Below are 20,599 nucleotides of genomic sequence, written 5' to 3'. Positions count from 1 at the left end.
GGAGTCAAGGTCTTCAACCCTCGACACTCTCAGCACTCAGCAACCCTGCTCAGCTCAGCCAACCTCCCCCGGGCTGCCTGCTTATCAGCCGCGAAAGGTTGCTGACTTTTTAAGTCTCTCGGTTCAGGTCAGAAAGCCAACATTGTTTTCACACTCTGAGATAGGCAGATACATGACAGGTGTCCATGGTAACAGCAAACGAGCAAAAGGTTCTTTGAAGATGCCAGACATGTTTTTAAGTGAGGACAAGCACAATGTTCAGTTGAACAGAGAGGTCAAACAATGGAGTTTGCTTGAAAAATGTTTATCCACTTATTTAATGTTTAATTTCATAAGACATTTTTGGAAATGGAAACCCAGGGTGTATGCGTATGATGGAAAAGTCTTGAGTCAAGAGATTCCAGATTAGTAAATTGAGGTAACAGTTTACTCATCTGAAGGAAAATATTAGTAAACTGAGGGATCACATTATAAATGCAGATTTTTCTACTACCTTGACACCAGGGGGTTCCATAAAAAGGTGTTAATGAAGCAAGATATAAATATGTATTATTTTTATTATTATTATTATTATTATTATTATTGCCCTGCGATTGGCTGGGAACCAGTTCAGTGTGTATCCCGCCTACTGCCCGAAGACACCAGCCCGCCCGCGATATACATGGCGGCACGGTGGTCGACTGGTTAGCACGTCCGCCTCACAGTTCAGAGGTCGTGGGTTCGATCCCGTGTGGAGTTTGCATGTTCACCCCGTGCCTGCGTGGATTTTCTGCGGGTACTCCGGTTTCCTCCCACATTCCAAAAACATGCACGGTAAGTTGATTGGACTCTCTAAATTGCCCCTAGGTGTGATTGTGAGTGCGGATGTTTGTGTCTGTGTGCCCTGCGATTGGCTGGCAACCAGTTCAGGGTGTCCCCCGCCTACTGCCCGAAGACAGCTGGGATAGGCTCCAGCACGCCCCGTGACCCTTGTGAGGAGAAGCGGTATCGATAATGGATGGATGGATGGATGGATATACATATATATATATATATATATATATATATATATATATATATATATATATATATATATATATATATATATATATATATATATTTGATGTTTTATTATATCCACTTCATATGTCTAATATAATGTAGCAACTACCATGCAGCCACTTGTGGTTTAGCAATGCAAATGAATCCTGTAGTTGCTTCTCTCTCCCCTCCTCTTTTGAAGTACTCTATGAAGGCCTCTTCTCTTCTCTGGTTGAATACTATCCATGATATTTATGTCAGATCTCGGGGTATCCCAGCACCAGTGAGTTTATGGAATGGCAAATGAACTCCAACATTTCCAGCTGCTGTGGTAAGTGATGGTTCTGGCAAAGCCGGACAATCATGTGGCGCTCCCAAAGAATTTGGATTTGGTAGATGAATTGCCTCGGACTAGAACAGGCTGTTGGCACAGAATGGAGAAAGTAGACAAACTCTTGCATAAAACAGATGCATGGTAGGTTCCAGGTCAGGCAGAAAACTCTGCACTGTTCACTGTGACCACACATCATGGATAGATACGCAGCTTTACTATATGTAGAACAGAAGATTGGGCCGTTCCCCTGTGAAGGGATCTAATCTAAGGCTCAGTAACTGCAAATCTGCAATCCACTGCTTTCCTGTGAGCAGAGATTGCAACTCTCTTACAGTTAGAGAGGAATAAGGAGCATTAACTGTAAGGGAGGAAGAAGAACATTCAAAGCTCTGACGCTGCTACAGCACACATAAAACCTTTCCTTTATCCCTCAGATCAATTGGTCTAATCATGCTCATTGGAGGCATCCAATTAATCTTCTATTGTCAGCCAATGGCTAAGTGTTTTGCTACTCCTCCGACTGCCACACACTGACATAGTAAAATCTGCATTTAACACAAGGCAAATTTATTTACTGCCACTTGCCTGAGCTCTGACTCCCTCCAATTGCACCTGATCAATTCTGTCAGGAGAGGCCTAGGTGGCGCCGGGGAGGCAATTTGTCGTTGGAAAAGAAAAAAAAAAAACATTCTGACGCACCCACAGGCAGATGTATTTGCAAGGTCGTAATGTGACAAACCCACTGATCATATAAACGAGGGGATGTAACAATCAGCCCTCGCTTTGTGGAATGTGTTCTGTTCTGCTCTACTATCACTTTGTCAATACCGGCTTACAGAAATCCCCCGCCCTTTATGGTGAATAGAGGCCAAAACTGTCCTATAGATGCCAAATAACAGTGTTGAAGAACTACCGTAACTTTTCAAGAATAACACACACTTGAATATTATACCCAACACAAAACTGCCTTTCAGTCATTTTTTTCACTGTACTCACCGTAATTTTTGGAAAAGAATAATACTAGCAAATCGATGGAGCGTATTATTCTGTTCCAAAAATTACGGTCCCAAATCGAGGGCGGATATTATACAGTGGGGTTAATATGAAACGACCTTTTTTCACATTGGTCAGACATTTATGTACATGCAGGTAGTACCTAGGCAGCAGCTAGGGGTTGTTTGAAAAAAAGGCCAATATTCATTCCAACATGTTATTTAATGTCTGATGTTGCACATTTCTTACTCACCGTGAATGAAAGAGCATTGCGGGTGCCACCGTATTTAACACCTATTACCATATTGTAGAGTTGCCAAAGGATCAGAGGTGACATGAGTCACTGAACTCTGTTTACTATGACAACAAAACAGCTACCGTATGGCCATTAATGGTATGCAGCTATCGAATATGTTGGTATTTGGATATTCTACTGAAATTTCACCCGTGCATGCATGCACTTCTTCGGTAGTTCGTCACGTCTTATTTACTGCTTCGGCAGACGAATCACAAAATCATGACGTAACGAGGCTTTGTTGTACCCGAATGAAGGCAGGTAGACCCGAACACAGGCGAGCAGGCAAGACAGGGTGAGGACGCAGTGGAATGTAAGAAAAAGTATTCATTTTACAGAAACACAAACAAGTCTGCTGGATAAGCAGGATCAGAAGTTGTCATGTAAAATGGGAATCTCAGTGACACATGAACCACGTGAACCATGACCAGACGTAGTTAATGGAAAGAGGGAACTGGATACACATTCCGATGACAAAGTTGTTAGTTTTTGACCACAGGTTGGTAGCAATCATTGAGTGCTTTGTTTATGTGTTTACTACATGACTGTAAGCAGACCCCCGAAGTTACACTGGCTCCACTGCTGGGAAACCAAAGCCCCACATGGGTGCAGACACTGGGAAGACAAGACCACTGACTGGAATAACCGTGTTACAAACCCCACTGTAAAACGTCACAAATATTTAATGCCCTGCTGTCAGGTCTGAAGGGCACAGACACACAGATGAAAAGTGCAACCAAGTGTATGCTCCTCTGCAAGGCTCACTGCATCTGAGAGTGAGTGGAAAGGATATATGAACAATGTGAGTGCGTTGTGTGTTATGTGTATGATTGTAACTGGCAACTATAAAATAAGGACTTGTGAGAAGCCTGATGCAGGTGATTTTTTTTTTTTTTTTTTTTTTTCCCACTGTGGTGCCATCTTAAGCAGACAAGCCACAATACTTTCTCACCATTGACCAGTGGTGGGAAAGCAACTTGCACAGCTGTACCAGGTGTATGAGGCACCAACTGATAATACCTCTACGTTTGTGTGGATCAGGTTGAAGAGGCATCAAGCTGGTGAGGTTGGGCAAATTGGCAGCAGATTTCAGATCATAGACTGTTACCAAATAAACCCTTCAAAATAAAGCACCTTTCAAATCATCTGTGATACGTCATTACTATATGTTAAATTAGGCACCAATTGGTTTTGATATTATTTGTGAATTATGGGAAAAATGTGTTTGATGATGAGAAAAAAATGCTCTATTTTTTAGCATTTAATCTACCTTTTACCAATACGACCGAATGACTTTAAGTACGTTGTAACGACATAGCCCAGTCCAAAGAGTTTACATACTGGCAGGTCCACGATTCTGTAGTAGCAGGTATATTTGAGTGCTGTCAGTATTTTGACAAGATTTTGGATACAGTATAAGAAAGGTCAGCATTGTACAAATAAAGTGTACCCAAAGAATAAGAGTGTACACACACTGTTAACAATGAGTGTAGCCATAGGAATTCTTCAGTGTGTCAGGTTAAGAGCATAGTCCCAAAAACATGTGCAGTTTAATCACAGACAACATTTGGTGTCTTTCCGCTTAAAACACGCAGGTAGTCCATTAGTGCTGCAAGATAAATGGTAATGGTAAACATCCCAAAAGTGTAATAAATTGCTGTTGAATATTTTATACACGACAGTATTCCTGTGAGGTGTCAGGGGTCAGAGGTCAAATTGTGTCTGCTGGCAAAGTATATATATACATTTTTTTTGCAGAGATCATCATGGGTATTTAAGGCAAGGTGTCCAGCACTGCATTACAACAGCACCACGAGGAAACCAATTTGAAGTCCAATTATACTACCACTGCAGACTCATGAATGAAACTGGAAAGTAACCAGGCTAATTCATTTAATTTTGACCCCACAGAACATTGCTCACTGGACCTCTATTAAATTAACTTACCCAGTAGATCGATGTAACTTTGCTTAACTGGTGATGTTATAACTCTATTCACCAGGTTACCAATTACTTTCTGACGAAAGTGGCCACGTGTGTGAGTGACTTGGTGCTAATTCAGGTTCTATATTAAACATACTTTGGAGATGATGACGAGTACATCAAAATTAGGTTTCATTGAGTAAGTGTATAACCTTGCCTCTAAACACTCACACATGCATGCACATATGCCAATAACAACAACACATTAACCTTAGAGCACTAACATCGGGTGATTTTCACCCACACTATTTTTACATAAATTGATGAAAACGATTTTATCCGCGATATTATATCGTGTTAAATGTGCCCGATGTTAGTGATGGTGTTACTAATTTTAACTTTAGTGTTCTAGGGTTAACCGTGTGACTTCATCTGGAACCCACTGTGAGTTTCAGACTCACATGTGTTGAGAGGTGAACCCCATGGGGAATGTCTTCCCTTCATGGCTCAGAGGACAAACTCTAACCCGCTTCCCTCAAAGGGGTCAACCACAAGAACCACACCTCCATCTGGTCCTGCACTTTAGGGATTGCCAGTGGGTATGTCAAAACCACGTCTGCCAAGTCAAGCCAGCCCCACACCGTGAGCCCCGCCTCAGGCTAAACATGCGCTATTGTGCAAAAGCAATCATTCTTTACCCCCTTCACACGTACACCTCCTCTCTTTGTTTTACAAATGGCCTCTCCCACATCATTTTTACATACACACTTTAACTGAGCTCTAGGGACCTTCCAGGAAGTAATTGTGGCTTTTGTGCGTGTGGTCGTACAACCCCCCTCAACCCTCACCACACATGCATATACACGCCACTTCTCCCTCAAAGGAGCCACACCCCCTTGTCAGCTGTCATCGTATAACTGCCTGCAGACCCAGGGGCATAATGGCAGGATCTATACTATAAGAAAACACAATTACAGCCCTCGCTGAATTTGCTACCGTGTGAACCGTCTTTATAAAAATGGTGGAATGTACCAAAAACATGACCCCAATTCACAAAGAATAAGTGACAATATGGGATAGTTTACAACAAAAGCATGTGCATCTATTGAACCTCACTCTTTAAACTGTTTTAAATAAACCCTTTTATAAAGTAATCTCTCTGATATCTTATCATTAATTAGTATCCTTAATACATACTGAATTTTGACCTTGCGTAGCAGCACTGCTTGATATTAAATGCGCTAGTAAATGATGGCAGCGGCATGTACAACCCACACAAGAGTTACATGTTCCGGCGGGATTTCATTATCTCTGAAGCTCATATTTTCATGGCAATATGTTGGCTATGGCCACATTAAGCCTCCATTACAAGACGCTGCAGGAAACATGTTGATGGAACCTGCAAAAGACCCACCCCTCCTGGGCTCAATATTGCAAATCCAGGCAGGCAGGCTTTAGCGAGAAAGCCAAAATGGCAGAGGAGGTGGGGGAAATTGTGGCATTGTGGCGGATAGTTTACACGCCATCGTTTTTCCGAATGGGAACAGTGACCCCCAATGGATGATACCAGGCAACATGGCAACAGACTAAGCGGCACAATTCAGCAACACATTGTATGTGTGGTGTACGGTTTACAGGCAGCAGGGGTCAGTATTGTATCACAGCAAAACTGATTTCACAAAGAAAAGTAGCTGCAAAGGATCACATCTGTCTCTGTGACACCTCTAATCCCATTTAATCCATCTGAGTTAATGTCCAGTTTTGCTGGTCGCAACACCCCTCAAGGCACAGGTCTATGAAAACAAGGGCAGGGGCCACAGCAGATCCCATTAATGTGAGAGTCAAATGGGCGGAAGTGACACTTTGATGGTTAGATGCTGCCTTATGTGTTAATTTCCTCACATCCAGAAAGGCACGGCCACATAGAAACTGAATATATTTAAATAAACGAACACACCCTGACTGTGAGTAAACCACTGAGGAACAGGCAACACAAATGTGCAAATATGGTGCGCAGATGCACGTGCAAAAATACATTTGTCAAGCCAAGTGGCAATTGAAAGGAATTAAAAGCTGATAATTGAAGTGCTAATTACCTTAAACACATACATATAAATACATAGTTAGATACAGTTCTAACAAGGAGAAAATCAGGCATCCCCAAATGATAGTGGAGATCAATGTTAAGTGTGAAACAACACGTCAGAATATGTCTGCTCCTCCATCGTCAAAATATACAAGCCTCTAAACATTGCAGCTAGTTGGGGCTTTCTTGTCACTAAAAACAACAGCCACCCACTTTATTTCTACTGTAAAACCAACAGACTCCAACCTCCTTTGCTGTGACACTGTGCCATATATCAAGATTGTGGAGTATCGAGCTAAGGAGTTCAGATTTTTTCAACTCAACAATGCTGTGATGAAAGTCAGGTCAACATCAACTAATCCATGTTAATATCATTGATGTTATTCAGTAATTAAAAAAAACACTTGAGGAGGAAATGCTTGGCAATAATCAACAGTCACTGAGAATGGACAACTCATACGCAGGATTTATGCAGAACAGCAAGTACCTAACACCAAGCAGGCAGCAACTTGGCAGTTGACCTGACATATAGTACATACAGGTTGTGTTAAAATATGTTAAAATACAAGGGAATGGACAAGGGCTGGGTGAATCCCCACCCGCTGTTGTGTGACAATATTTCTAAAATCCTCTCGCTCTGTCTGCCTATCACTGGGATAGCCAGGTAACATTTGCTCAACTTGGACAAACAGGAAAACTGGCCACCTCCTGGGTCTATCTGACCAAGTTTGTTTGTCTGTTACCACATTTTCCAGGTAAAACTGGGAAGAAAGGAAATGGGACAACACATCTTCGGGTTAGATGACTGCTTGGGTGGTGTAAAAAAATACGTTACAGTTACAAGAGTAAAAAGCATCATATCAAAAACTGTTGCTGTTTTAAGACATTCACTCTGAAATTGAGGCTGTTATCCACTCAGTGCAAATCTCAATGTTTAGAATCCATTTTTTTCATCTGCAGTGGACTTAAAAATCCCCCAAAAAATCTACTTGGAATAAAACTTCACTGAATGACCGCGTTTGAACTGCAGCTTGAACTGTGATAACCTACTGTTGAGAAAGCCTTTGTAGGCGCCTCTAATACCTAACATTACACAAAGCACACAATTCTGTGTTGCACCACAATGATCATGTAAATCATGTAGCTTGATTTTAATGAAGTGTCTCTCCCCGCTGTCTTCTCTTATTAAATGTCTACCAGGGGCAATATATCTGTTGCTATAGTTACATATTTTGCAGCAGATACAAAACTGGAATATAATGTAGCCTGGGAGGTTTCACTTTTAATAAATGAGGTAAATAAAGAACGTAATCACATGGAGCTTGCCAGCCAAGCGCAGAGAAATAAGGTCTCAACACATATTTTGTCTAACACCTCCCCCCTGGGGGCAAAGTGTCATAACCACACGGAAAAAATGTGCACCTAATCTAAGTGTGGGATCGAAATAAACAATAAAAATAATTTTGGTAATCTCTTCATCACGTATCCTGGAGAATTCTGTCTCAGTCCAATCCAAGCGTAGTGTGCTCTCTACTGAGCATGACCATGGATCGCTCGTACTTGAATGTTCCCGAGCCTAGTCATCCTTTGAGCTTTTGCTCTGAGGTAACTCTGCTCGATCTCAATGATTATGGCTAGTTATCTGTGACCCTGTAGATATGTGTGTGCGCGTGTGTGTGTGTCTGTGGGTGGGTGTGTGTGTGTGTGTGTGTGTGTGTAGGTGGGGGTGTAAGTGCGTGTGTGAGTACCAAGTGGCTTGCATGGCTTTTTCCTTTAATCACTGCTCACTGTCCCATGTAAGAAGCACAGCAGGCACAGACATTCAACTGGTTTTTTTTGCCATTTTATTCCTGCTTAATTTATGTATCTTTGTCTCACTTTCCGTCTGTCATATTCTTGTGTGAGTGAGCCTGAAGGACAATACTGTAATAAAATGCATTGACACTATTTCAACCGTATAAATGTTATTTTAGTAGCATTTTGTAGAATTTGCTGTCACATTATATTTCCAGGGCAAAGAATTAAATGGTGAAACTTGAAACGTTGGTCTCCCTTTGCAGTTATAACAGCTTCCTGTCCTGTGTGAAGACAGTCACTGATATTGGATGAGAGAGCTTGACGGCAAGCATTCTATTTTCTAGTTAAACCGTAGTCTTCTACAGGATTGATATTTGCTACATCTAACTCACTCAACAATGGCTTTACAGACCTTGCTTTGAGCACTGGCATGCAGCTGAGTTAAAAACCTCAGACCAGACCAATCATCTAGGCATTGTCATGGACTAGGACCTGAATTTTAAATTGCAATCAGGTAAAACAATAACATGCCCTACACACGCATGCATAATGAGTCCGCTAAAATGGTAAAGTAGGGCTAAGAGCGGTAATGCATGTACTCCAAGAGAGTACTCGTTTGCTACACTTACAGTACATTGCATGCAGAGCTGGGCGTTGGACGGATGCCCATTTTTGGGATGGAGGACGGGGGATGACAAGTTTTAAAAGCGAAGCAAGGGCGGAGTTAAATTTTAGTCCGTCCCACTAATTGTCCCTCATGCATGACATGGTCGCGAGGCGGCCAGAGTTCATCTCAACCTGCTCGGCGAAATGGGCAAATGACAAAAAATGCCTCTGAACGCTTCCAACGCACCACTAGTTACCCAACTGCGTGTACTTACTTGCATTGGGAACACCCAGCGGGAAAGCTGTGCAATGCACACGTTCGAACACACTTGGTCATTTTTGCCCGCTTTCTTCAGTCTTTAAAATTATTTTGTGTGTGTTTTGTGTGTTTCTGCTCACTGCGTATGACAGATAGGCTATGCGTGGGACAAGTGTAGCAGCACCAAAACTGCTCCTATGCGATTTGTTTCCTCCACACGCGGACGGATGCTTGTACTCCAATTTCCACACACGGACTGATGTTCCAGACGGCGCTCCAGAAGCGGAGCGGAAACCAGCGAGCCAACCAGCAACCCGAAGGGCTGACCAATGGAAGCGCTCCCAGGAGCGCGCGTCGTCGCCCATCCGTTCAGAGACTGACCTCTCTCACATCCGCTGAAGTGACATAAAAAATGACCGCTGTAAAATAAAGCAGTTATATTACGACTCTCGACTCGCTCACTTCGTCTCCTAACACATATATGATGTGTGGTGGCAAGCGGTTCGTCAAACCGTTAACCCAGAAGTGGGTGCCATAAGGTAAGCGGATTCGAATAGTAAATTAGCCAGCTAATGAGCTTTAAATAAACCTCTGCCGTCAGCATCTCACCCACGGCGTCATGCACGGATGCTTTTTTTTGGTGGGTAAAAATGGACGTAAGAACAGAACCGCTTTAAAAGGAAGAGGACGGGCAGGGTCGGGGGACGATATTTTTTTTCGAATAACGACGGAGGGACGAGGACGGAACGGTATCAAGGTCGCCGGCGGAGGACGGACTGGCAAAAAAGGGTCAAGTGCCCAGCTCTGAATGTATGAACAATGAATGAAGGTTAATAACTTAGTAACTGCATCAACGATAGGGTCTTCTACAAATAAGCATTTGCGGTTTGGATAATAGATGGATGGATGGATGGATGGATGGATGGATGGGTGGATGGATGGATGGATGGATGGATGGATGGATGGATGGATGGATAAATGGATAAATGGATGGATGGATGGATGAATAGATAAATGGATGGATGGATGGATGGATGGATGGATGGATGGATGGATGGATGGCCCTGCTTGAGCCAAGAGCATGGATGTAAACAACATTGCACATTACACTGCATTACAACGTACACAAAGACATTATACATTCCATGAAAATTAGTTTTACTACCAGATATTTTGAATGGTATTTTTCATCTGGATAGTTGTGCTTTCTTGTAGTTTATCTTTAACCTATTTAATAATTTTTCTTATTTTGATTATGTAAACATTTTTTAATCCATATATAGCGATACTGACCGATATGAATTACTTACATCATGATTCACTTTTCAGCCATATCGCCAGCCCTACCTTCTCTTTGGCACAGCCTCCGCCACAACTACTGACATTCACACACATAATGTGCCTGCAGACACCTCTGCAGCTCTCCCTATTATCGTGTCATCTAACAATGCTCTTAGTTCAATTGCAATTCACTCCTTGTGCTACAGGAGTACAGGCTTCCTTTATGAGGTTACCACTTACAAGCTTTTCAAGCTTATAATTAAATCAAGCAGGTAAAATTTGCAGGTATTGTTTTAGTTACTTTATGAAGGCTGCAGGCCATTTGGTACCGGATGACACTGAGAGACTAAATTAAAAAACTACTTTATTGCTTATTAGAGCCTGAAATACATTTTAATTTTAAAATCAGGTGCATCCGCCTGTGCCTTTGTCAAAATGTTAATATTGGTCATGTGATACAGGAAGTTTTAAGCCCACAAGCTCAAACAGGCCAAATAATGAAAAACATAAGAATGCTACTACAACAGTCTTTGAATCGAAATATACTTTTAATTTCTTCCCCACATAAATTATGAGATTTTACTCAAGTAAATATCTGTTACAATCTTCGTAGAAATGTGTAGGTTCAAAAATGCAATTAATTGCGATAAATTATGAAAATGTAGCAATTAATTAGACAGCACTAATATATATATATATATATATATATATATATATATATATATATATATATATATATATATATATATATATATATATATATATATATATATATATATATATATATATATATATATATATATACACAGACAGTTAATCTATTTTTGATTTCACTTAAAAATTGCTGAGAAAAGCCCAAAAGCTTCCACTGGCTGTATAGTATATATCTGTATTTATGGTGGATATATCTTTCAATTACCTATTATTTGCCACTTTGAGGAACTGTTTGGAGCATTTATCAGCCAAGTCTCTGGTTTCTGTTTTCACGACGATCAGAGAGAAATGGTTTCACTCACCATCAATAAAGTGTCAAGTCACTCCCAAAATAACCGTGGTTCCGAGTTGAGGTCCAATGATCTGCGGTTATAGGAATACATTTGTCTGAATCTCCCACCAAAATGTCATGTTTGCTTTTCTTTTCTCCGTCATACATTTTGCTGATTTTAATCATTACTGTAGTCCTGCACGATCGTTTGTATGATGGGTCATTGGATGCTGTTTGCAACACCTCAATCCCGTGTCTATGTTGATCGGCCTGCAATTCAGCGCTATTTGCTTTGCAAGAACATTTGTCAGCCTGTCAGTCGGAGACGTGCTCATATGCGGGCTGTTCTCGAGTTTAGTTTGAGGAAGAGCTTTGCAATGGCTCGCTACATTAACGTCATGGTTGCTATCATTAGCTGTGGCTGTAGTCACGGCCGGTTACGTTGCAGTTATGTAGTAGGCTGCTTCTTTGGTAAGAAAAGTCCTTCTTACAAGAAGGCATATTACTCTGCCTTTATCAATAGTGCAGTCAGGGTGTTTTTTTAAATGTACCATTCATCGGACCAAACACTCCCACATGCTCCTCCATTTTCATGTCTTCTCTCTGCTCCTAAACTTACCCTCACACCTACAATAGGAACCTATCAGGTTATAACAAACACAATGACAGCCAATCAGCGTCCACTTCAGGGTGTTGTTGTTTTACACCCCCAACAACTCAAGCACAAGCCCCATGCATCAAATCGGATCTCATCATCATACAGCAACAGTAAAGTTAGAGATAAAAGGTAGATTCAAAATTTGATTAACATGATTCAAATTAATATTAATAATCATTTCTTTTACGATTATTCCAATTTTGTAATCATGGAGTGTAATAAAAAGATGAGAAATTTGTAAGGGGGGGTGTATGCTGTGTGCATGTAATACATGCATACTAATAAACATTGCTAACTTAATTACTGTTCTGAAAATATGAATTAAAACAGGAATATTACCTTTATAAAGGTATGTCGAATATCAGTACACATGCATACTCAGTGAGTTTCCTCACAAAATCAATAACCACAAAACACCATATAGAAAGCATTTCCATTTGCTCCTTTATTATAGGCTACAGTACAGTGATTACTTATGTTAGCTTCAGTGTATGCTCTTATTTGACAGCAATTTCTATACAGTATGCTATAGGTGTGAAATACAGTTATCAAGACTTAAGTGAAGCTGACTCATGGTGCATATTAATTTGATCTACCAGTGAAATGAACTGCAGGCAGGTTAATGTGGCTAGAAACTTGCTTTGAGTATGCTGGGCTGAGCTGTAACCACTCAGGGGCCACGCCAAACAACAGCATGCCTCGTAGTATCAGTCATTCTGATCACCCTCCCCAACTGCCAATTGCCAGTTGTGCTCGTGCATTCGTCTCAGCTCTCAGGCCACCCCTTCTTGTCCACAGGCTGAACTTGTAGTGAGAGGTTTGCCCGAGGGAGGGTCAGAATAATAGAGTATAGTGTCTGGAGGGTTTTCATATGTGACATTGTTAGTGGGGGTAGTGTGTGTGTAGCATAGCACTAATGGACAACAGTGCTGTGTGTGGGGGTGCGTAGGAGTGTGTCGCTTATACGGGTCAGCGTTATGTGTTATTCATAGCTCCATTGAAGCGTGCTGAAGGTCAAAGGCATGATGCTGAGTATGCTGCAAGCATCTTTTTACAGCAAAGATAAAACATTACCGCTACAGCTACTGTATTCTTATTAGAAACGGTGCTCAGGAGAGAGGATCCAAATCAAAGTGTTGACACATCGTAGAACTATGAGAGAGAAAACCTACGTTCAACGTACGTTACCCCTAACAAATGCAGATTACAATATTACAAATGACAGTGCTCAATTTAGACATGTTTGACTTTGAAAAAAATACAAATCTTGTACATTTGTGTTTACGGAAGGGGTATCATGTGACACAAAAATGAGTTAAAAGATGGGACAAATGTCATTCGTCCAATTTGCAGCGATCCCCGTGAAGGACAATGAATTGGCTGAATATTTATGAAAAGTGACACCTGCATGTGACAAGTAGAGGTGGGCGATATATATCGTCATCGATATCATCATCAATCTTGCTTTCACGATGTGAAATTTTACATTATCGAGTATTATTACTGCCTCGAAAAGCAAAACGAGTCAGTCGATGGCCGCAAAGTATGAGGAAATGCTGAAATCCTCATTCTGCGAATCGGGGTGCATTGACAGCAGAGGAGGAGGAAGTGATAATCATTCGCCGAATCAGTGGGCAGGACCAAGTCACGTGACTGTCCGCACTGCAGCCGTTTCGTTTCAAGTATGGAGGAGTGTCCAGCAGGGAATAATAGCAAGGCGCAAGTCCACGTCATCCGCAGTCTGTAAATGGTTTGAGCTTGACAAAACTGACGTCGGTGAGAATAACATTGATGGATGTGCCAAAACGGTCACCGGGAAGAGCAATTCTGTTTCACCACGGGCCATATGGATTACGAGGAAAACTTGGCGGCCGCGCAAGCATGCTAAACAAAAGCTTAGTAAACACACACTCAGAAAACAGTCGCCAAATTGAGCCAACAAACACAAACACACTCACGTACACACACATTAGTTTAGCGGTTAAGTCAAACATGACAGCCTGGATGTTTGGTTAACATTCAGTTTACATGCTTTGAGTCCGCATCATTCATCGCCAGCCTGTATTCCTGAGGCATGTTGCGCAAACTACGGCGCCTTATTAGTGTGACGCCAGGATACACCCAAACATGAATAAAGTCACAAGTCTACATATCACAGCGACGAATGAGTAGGAAAATGCACATTTCGGTAAGTTGCAGCTTTGTTATTCAACTTTATTCAGAATACGGTGGCCAATGTATGAGAAAGGGTGTTGTCATGACGACGTCTTTTTTTTCTCTCGCTGGGTGACACTTCGTCACACATCAAATCCATTTTTTCCCATTCTGATTTCTGTAGTTCTAGCTCTAATAGTTGGCAGTGGTACACCAGTACTTACTGCAACTCAAAATGTCCCATCATTATGGAATAACAGCGGAGACATTTCCATCCATCCATTATCAATACCGCTTCTCCTCACAAGGGTCGCGGGGCGTGCTGGAGCCTATCCCTGCTGTCTTCTGGCAGTAGGCGGGGGACACCCTGAATTGGTTGCCAACTAATCGCAGGGCACACAAAGACAAACATCCGCACTCACAATCCCACCTAGGGGCAATTTAGAGAGTCCAATCAACTGACCATGCATGTTTTTTGGAATGTGGGAGAAAACCGGAGTACCCGGAGAAAACCCACGCAGGCACGGGGAACATGCAAACTCTACACAGGGAGGCCGGAGCCAGGATCGAACCCACGACCTCTGAACTGTGAGGCGGACGTGCTAACCAGTCGACTACCGTGCCGCCCGCAGACACATTTAAATGACATAAATACAGTATTCCCAAAAATCAATGTAAATCAATACATAATTTTTTGTTTTTTATTGTTAAATATTGTCGTAGAATATCATTATGTTTTGCGGAAGCTGTATTTAGCAATTTAAAAGAGATGTTGTTCACAAACGCTGTCTATCCACAATTGGTCTGTGAAGCAGGTGCAGATTTAAAATATTTTTTGTAGAATATCGTCAATTTAATCGTTATCGGGTTTTTTGAAAAAATATCGCGATATTTTTTTTTGCCCATATCGCCCACCCCTAGTGACAAGCTTGTGAAGGTACATTTTGCATGCGTATAATAGAGTTCCGTTCCAACTCAGTGATGAGTCTGAGAGCCTGAATTTGGACAATAGTTGGAATGTGTCATAATCTAAAAAACAAATGTACTACCTGACTTCTAGTCTTCACTTTCTTATGCTAATACGGTCGTAAAGTCATCATCACAATAAATATTTGAATGTATGAAAACCACTAGTCAGGGCTCAACACTAACTTTTTAGCTGGAAGCACTGATGCGTCCAACTTTCTCAGTTGGTATCACCAGCACATTATTTGTTTCCACCCTTTTTTGGGAATAATTGTCTGACTTAATAACAGATAGTCATGTTTCCATATATTATGTTTTGTTAGTTTGTTTTTTAGTTGTATAACAGCTGTACTTTTATAATTTACAGCAGCATAACTTTCAGTTCAACTCAGAGGGGCTAGCTCAATAGTGGCACCTCCTATTCAACACCCCTGGGAGACCCACAATTTAATATCCTGCCCGTCAAATTGGTAACATAAGCCATCAATTCTGGCCTGTCAACACTGATCAATGGAAGGTTTGCAAAAGGTTTCTTAATTGGAGACTAAATGCCTTCAATGAAACAGGCACATATGTCTGTATGTATTTATCACGATCAGGATTTTGGGCTTTGGGGATATATATATATATATAAATATATATATATATATATATATATATATATGTATATGTATATATATATATATATATATATATATATATATATATATATATATATATATATATATATATAGGGTTCAAATCCGGGCTCCGGCCTTCTTGTGTGGAGTTTGCATGTTCTCCCCGTGCCTGCGTGGGTTTTCTTCGGTTTCCTCCGACATTTGAAAAACATGCATGGCAGGTTAATTGAACACTTTGTAGGTGTGATTGTGGTTCTTTGTCTTTGTGTGCCCTGCGATTGACTGGCAACCAGTTCAGGGTGTACCCCACCTACTGCCTGTAGACAGCTGGGAGGGGCTCCAGCACACCCACAAGTTCACAACCCTCGAGGACAAGCGGTTTGGATAATGGATGAATGGGTGTTTAGGGACAAAGGCATGACCTGCAGTATTGAGGCATGTTCAGCTTTGTAGCTTGAAGATATTTCATGCATGCAAAGGTATGACACGTGTTGGATATGGAAAGTTTTGACAGTGCATTTTTATCACTAGCGCATGTTTGGGTTAGCTCCACTAACAGTTGTGACATGGTTAAAGGAGAGATTGCGCTCTGCGATGAAAGCGCACACTCACACGTTCAAGTTGCAGACACGGTCAGCCATTATTTGTGCCAGTGCGTTTGTTGTTGTCGCTGCGGCTCTGCCGGGTAGGCATGAGGTGTGATCAAGACAACACATTTTTACAGTTAATACCAAACGGAAGAAAAAAAAATGGCATATTACGCACATGCGAGTACCTAGCTGTTTTTTTTTTTTACACCATGATCGGTAGGGCATTTTTCTCCTTTCTGGTCAAGTCATGCCCACCTCTATTTTTGACCAGTGTTGATGTTTCCCAATGCGGCACCTTTCTCCCACCTGCCAATCATATGCATTGTGATTATAAATCACATCGTAAAGCTTCACTTAACACTTACCACCTATAAAATACAGTCCCTCTATATTCCAGCTGTCAAGACAGCTGTATTGTGACAAGGTGCAACAACAACAGTGCATGTTCGCATATGACATGTTCGACAAAATGAAGGGAGCAATTACATTGTCAAAGCACGCCCACCTGTTTTTTTCTTCTTAATTTTTTCCAAGTGACAGAATTCCGTCACAGTATAGTATAGTATAGTATAGTATAGTATAGTATAGTATAGTATAGTATAGTATAGTATAGTATAGTGTAGTATAGTATAGCATAATATAGTATAGTAAAAGTGTGCTAAGGACCAAATGGCAGGCAGGTGGAAAGATTTTTTTAGACACCCAGTAAATAACAGAAATTCCAAAGATCTGAAAATCTAAAACTATTCTGTATACATACACTGAAAAATATGGTGGTGTTGAATTAACTCAATTTTATTTCATCAAGTGGTTGCAAAGAATAAAAAATATCTGGATCCTATTTTTTTTAAGTGGAGTAGTACTCTTATACTTATAAAATGTATCTGAATCCAGATTATTTTGTGCAAACACTTGATGAAATGAAATTCATGAAGTTCAACACAGCATTTTTTTTTCAGTGTACCGTAGGTGTCTTAAAGCAGTGCATGAAGTTAACAAAACAATGTAGCTGTGAGAAGAAAAGGAGCTGCAACTTTTTCAGCAATTTAAAAGACACTCGTTTTGTATTCCTCAAATACACATCTCATTTATGGAAACAGCTGTGGCAACTGCTTTAAGTGTATACTGTATCATGGAGTTATTATGTGATTTGAAATGTATGTGTGATTTAGTCATTGCAGACTATTTGAACCTCCAGAGATCCACAGTTCTGTCAGCTAGATATATAATTGCTTAGTACAAACTAAATATCACAGCCAAACTAATTTGCAGTCATGTTAACTTCCCCAGGAAATATATAAGATATTTTTATCTGAGGAAGAGGCCCAGAGGCTACATAAGACTCATTATTTAGTTGGCTTTTTCTGCTATATTTCCCCACCTCTTCGATAGCACCATGGTGGATAATGGCACCATGGTGGATAATGGGCTCAGACAGGAACTTGAAAAACATCCGTCCATTTAAACAAGTTGTTAACACAGTGACAGGCTATCTCACAGGAACAGTGGCAGGCTCCTTCTACATAAACAAACACACTTAAGCAGTCAGTAGTGGTGGGAGGCCCAATCCATTCTTAGATTGCGATGCAGATTCTGCATTCAGATTCTACACTTTAAAGAAGTGATTAGTGATTAATGTAATACCGGCTGGAAAAAAAAGATTTTATTCATCATTTTTTTTATGGAGAGAATTTCCAGCCGCAGCCAAGGTATTGAGGGTGTCCAGTTTGATGAGCTCAGTATCACATCTCTGCTTTTTGCAGATGATGTGGTTCCGTTGGCTTCGTCAAACAAAAATCTTCAACTGTCACTGCAGCGGTTCGTAGCCGAGTGTGAGGCAGTCGGGATGGGAATCAGCATCAAATTTTAGACCATGGTCCTCAGTCGGAAAAGGGTGGTGTGCCCTCTCAAGTTGAGATCATGTCTCAAATGGAGGAGTTCAAGTATGTTGGGGTTTTGCTTACCAGTGAGGGAAGAACAAAGCTGGAGCTTAACAGGCGGATCAGTGCCGCATCTGCTGTGATGCGGACTCTATATCGGTCTGTTGTGGTGAAGAAAAGCTGAGCTGAAAATCGATTTATCAGTTGACCTACGTTCCTACTCTCACCTATAGTCACAAACTGTGTGTGGCGTTCCGGGCACATGCCACAAGGAGGAGGCCCTGGGCATAACCCAGAACGCGATGGAGAGACGATATGTCTCCCGGCTGGACTGGGAACATCTCGGGATTTCCCCACCACAACTGGATGGAGTGGTTTGGGAAATGATTCCGTTACTCAAGCTGCTATCCACACAAGCCAACCCTGGAAGATGGATGGATGGACAATAATGACATGATGCGATATTGACAGTAGAGTGATTGACAAGCAGATACTTCCAGTTGGTACCGTGTGTGAAGTTCCACATGCGCACACACAACGAACAGTCACAACATTTCTGACAACAGAATAGCACCATCTATCATTCTGACTTTAACTTTGCACCGAAAAGGATTATTTGCTACAGTTGGATTGTCTGTGAAATGATATGGACTACATTAGTAAAGCGGTTTATCATTATAAAGAGTGTATAACTAATTACATATGGTAAGAATTGCAGAGCTAACACAACCTGCAATCTGAGTGTAGTGTAGCCGTGTGAGTAACTCAGTTAACTTTGGCAGACTAAAACAAGTGTGTGTTCAGCTCCTCCTCGTATGTCTTTTCGCAAAATCAATCCATATTTGAGTCTGTTAACCGCATCATGTAATGCAAAACCAAACCCATCCAAACTAGAACACATTTATCTCATGTCTGCTCTGTCTGTGGTTGGGGATAAGGAAGGTGACCACCTCACACATCAACGACATCACAGTACGAGCACCTCCGATTTCTGTGACATGAATGCCAACGTATGTAAATAGTCAAGCACAAACTAACAACACTCACTGTTGATGAACTTGCCAAGACATGCCAAGAAATTATGTATGATGTATGATGCATACGTGATAGACAGTAAAAATTAAAAGTCCCTCTATATTTGGGAAAGGCTGGCCTCAAAAAGAGAAAGCAGTGGAATGGAATAGGGCATTAGCTGAAGAGACTTAACCGTAGCATTAATTCAATCTGAAAGACTCTTGGACCAGATGGTGGCTGGTTCTCAGTTCACATGAAAAATGCATACTTTGTTGTAACTAATGTACTGTAGAACTGTCAAGCCAATGCAATTGCCCACTTAAAGCGGAAGTCAACCCCAACATATTTTTTTCAAGAATATGTTCCCAGCAGGCCCACTAGTTGAAACACGGCATTCTGGTTGATTTTGCGTTTGTGGTATATAAGGCTAGGTTCATATCGCAGACAAATGCGACCCAGATCGGATTTTTGTATGGCAGTCTGAACGGCTCAATTCCGATTTTTTCAAATGCGACCAGGGTTGCTTTTATATGTGGTCCTAGATCGGATACGTATCCGATCTTTTCCAATGTATTCGCGGTCTGAACGGCCAGGTCGCATATATCCGACCGACATTGACGTCATCCGGAGCCCAAAATGTGCTCCGCGCAGGCAGAGGGAAACTGCTGGCAGCAGGGGATCGAATCTACAAAGTTGTTTTGAGTAAAACTATTGACTTTATATTTACTATATTTACTTCCGCAAACACAATGTCGGGTGTGATGTCGTCTTCGTCGTTCTTCTGCACATGCGGGCCACTTTGACGACGCATGTGTTCATACAGCAGACAAGACCGAGGTCGCATTCATAATGTAATATGAACGCTTACACAAAAAAAATCTGATTTTTTCAAAAAATCCGAATTGAGCATTAAGACCTGCGGTATGAACCTGGCCTAAATTAAGCAGCAAAATGCACTCATTTTTAGCCATCTCTGGGGACGGCCATTTTGACTTCTGTCGACTGAATATGACATCACAACTGCTCACAACGACCAATCACGGCTGACGTGTTTTCTGAATCTGAGCCGGGCTCAGATAATGACCAATCATGATTCAACTTCAAAAAACAGGTGAGCTATGATTGGTCGTTACCTGAG

General features: G+C 41.3%; 1 protein-coding gene across 7 annotated transcripts in view; it reads right to left on the bottom strand.

Moving 5' to 3' along the window:
- The window catches only part of fbrsl1 (fibrosin-like 1), a 330,172-nt gene that overhangs the window by 228,806 nt on the left and 80,767 nt on the right, over positions 1–20,599 (bottom strand). The gene's annotated exons all lie outside the window — the stretch shown is intronic.

This window comes from Filicampus tigris, chromosome 5 (assembly GCF_054856515.1).
Source record: "Filicampus tigris isolate MCC_2025a chromosome 5, RoL_Ftig_1.0, whole genome shotgun sequence".
Classification (NCBI taxonomy): Eukaryota; Metazoa; Chordata; class Actinopteri; order Syngnathiformes; family Syngnathidae; genus Filicampus; species Filicampus tigris.
Note: the sequence above shows the minus strand (reverse complement) of the source record. Positions and strands in the feature narration are given on the sequence as shown.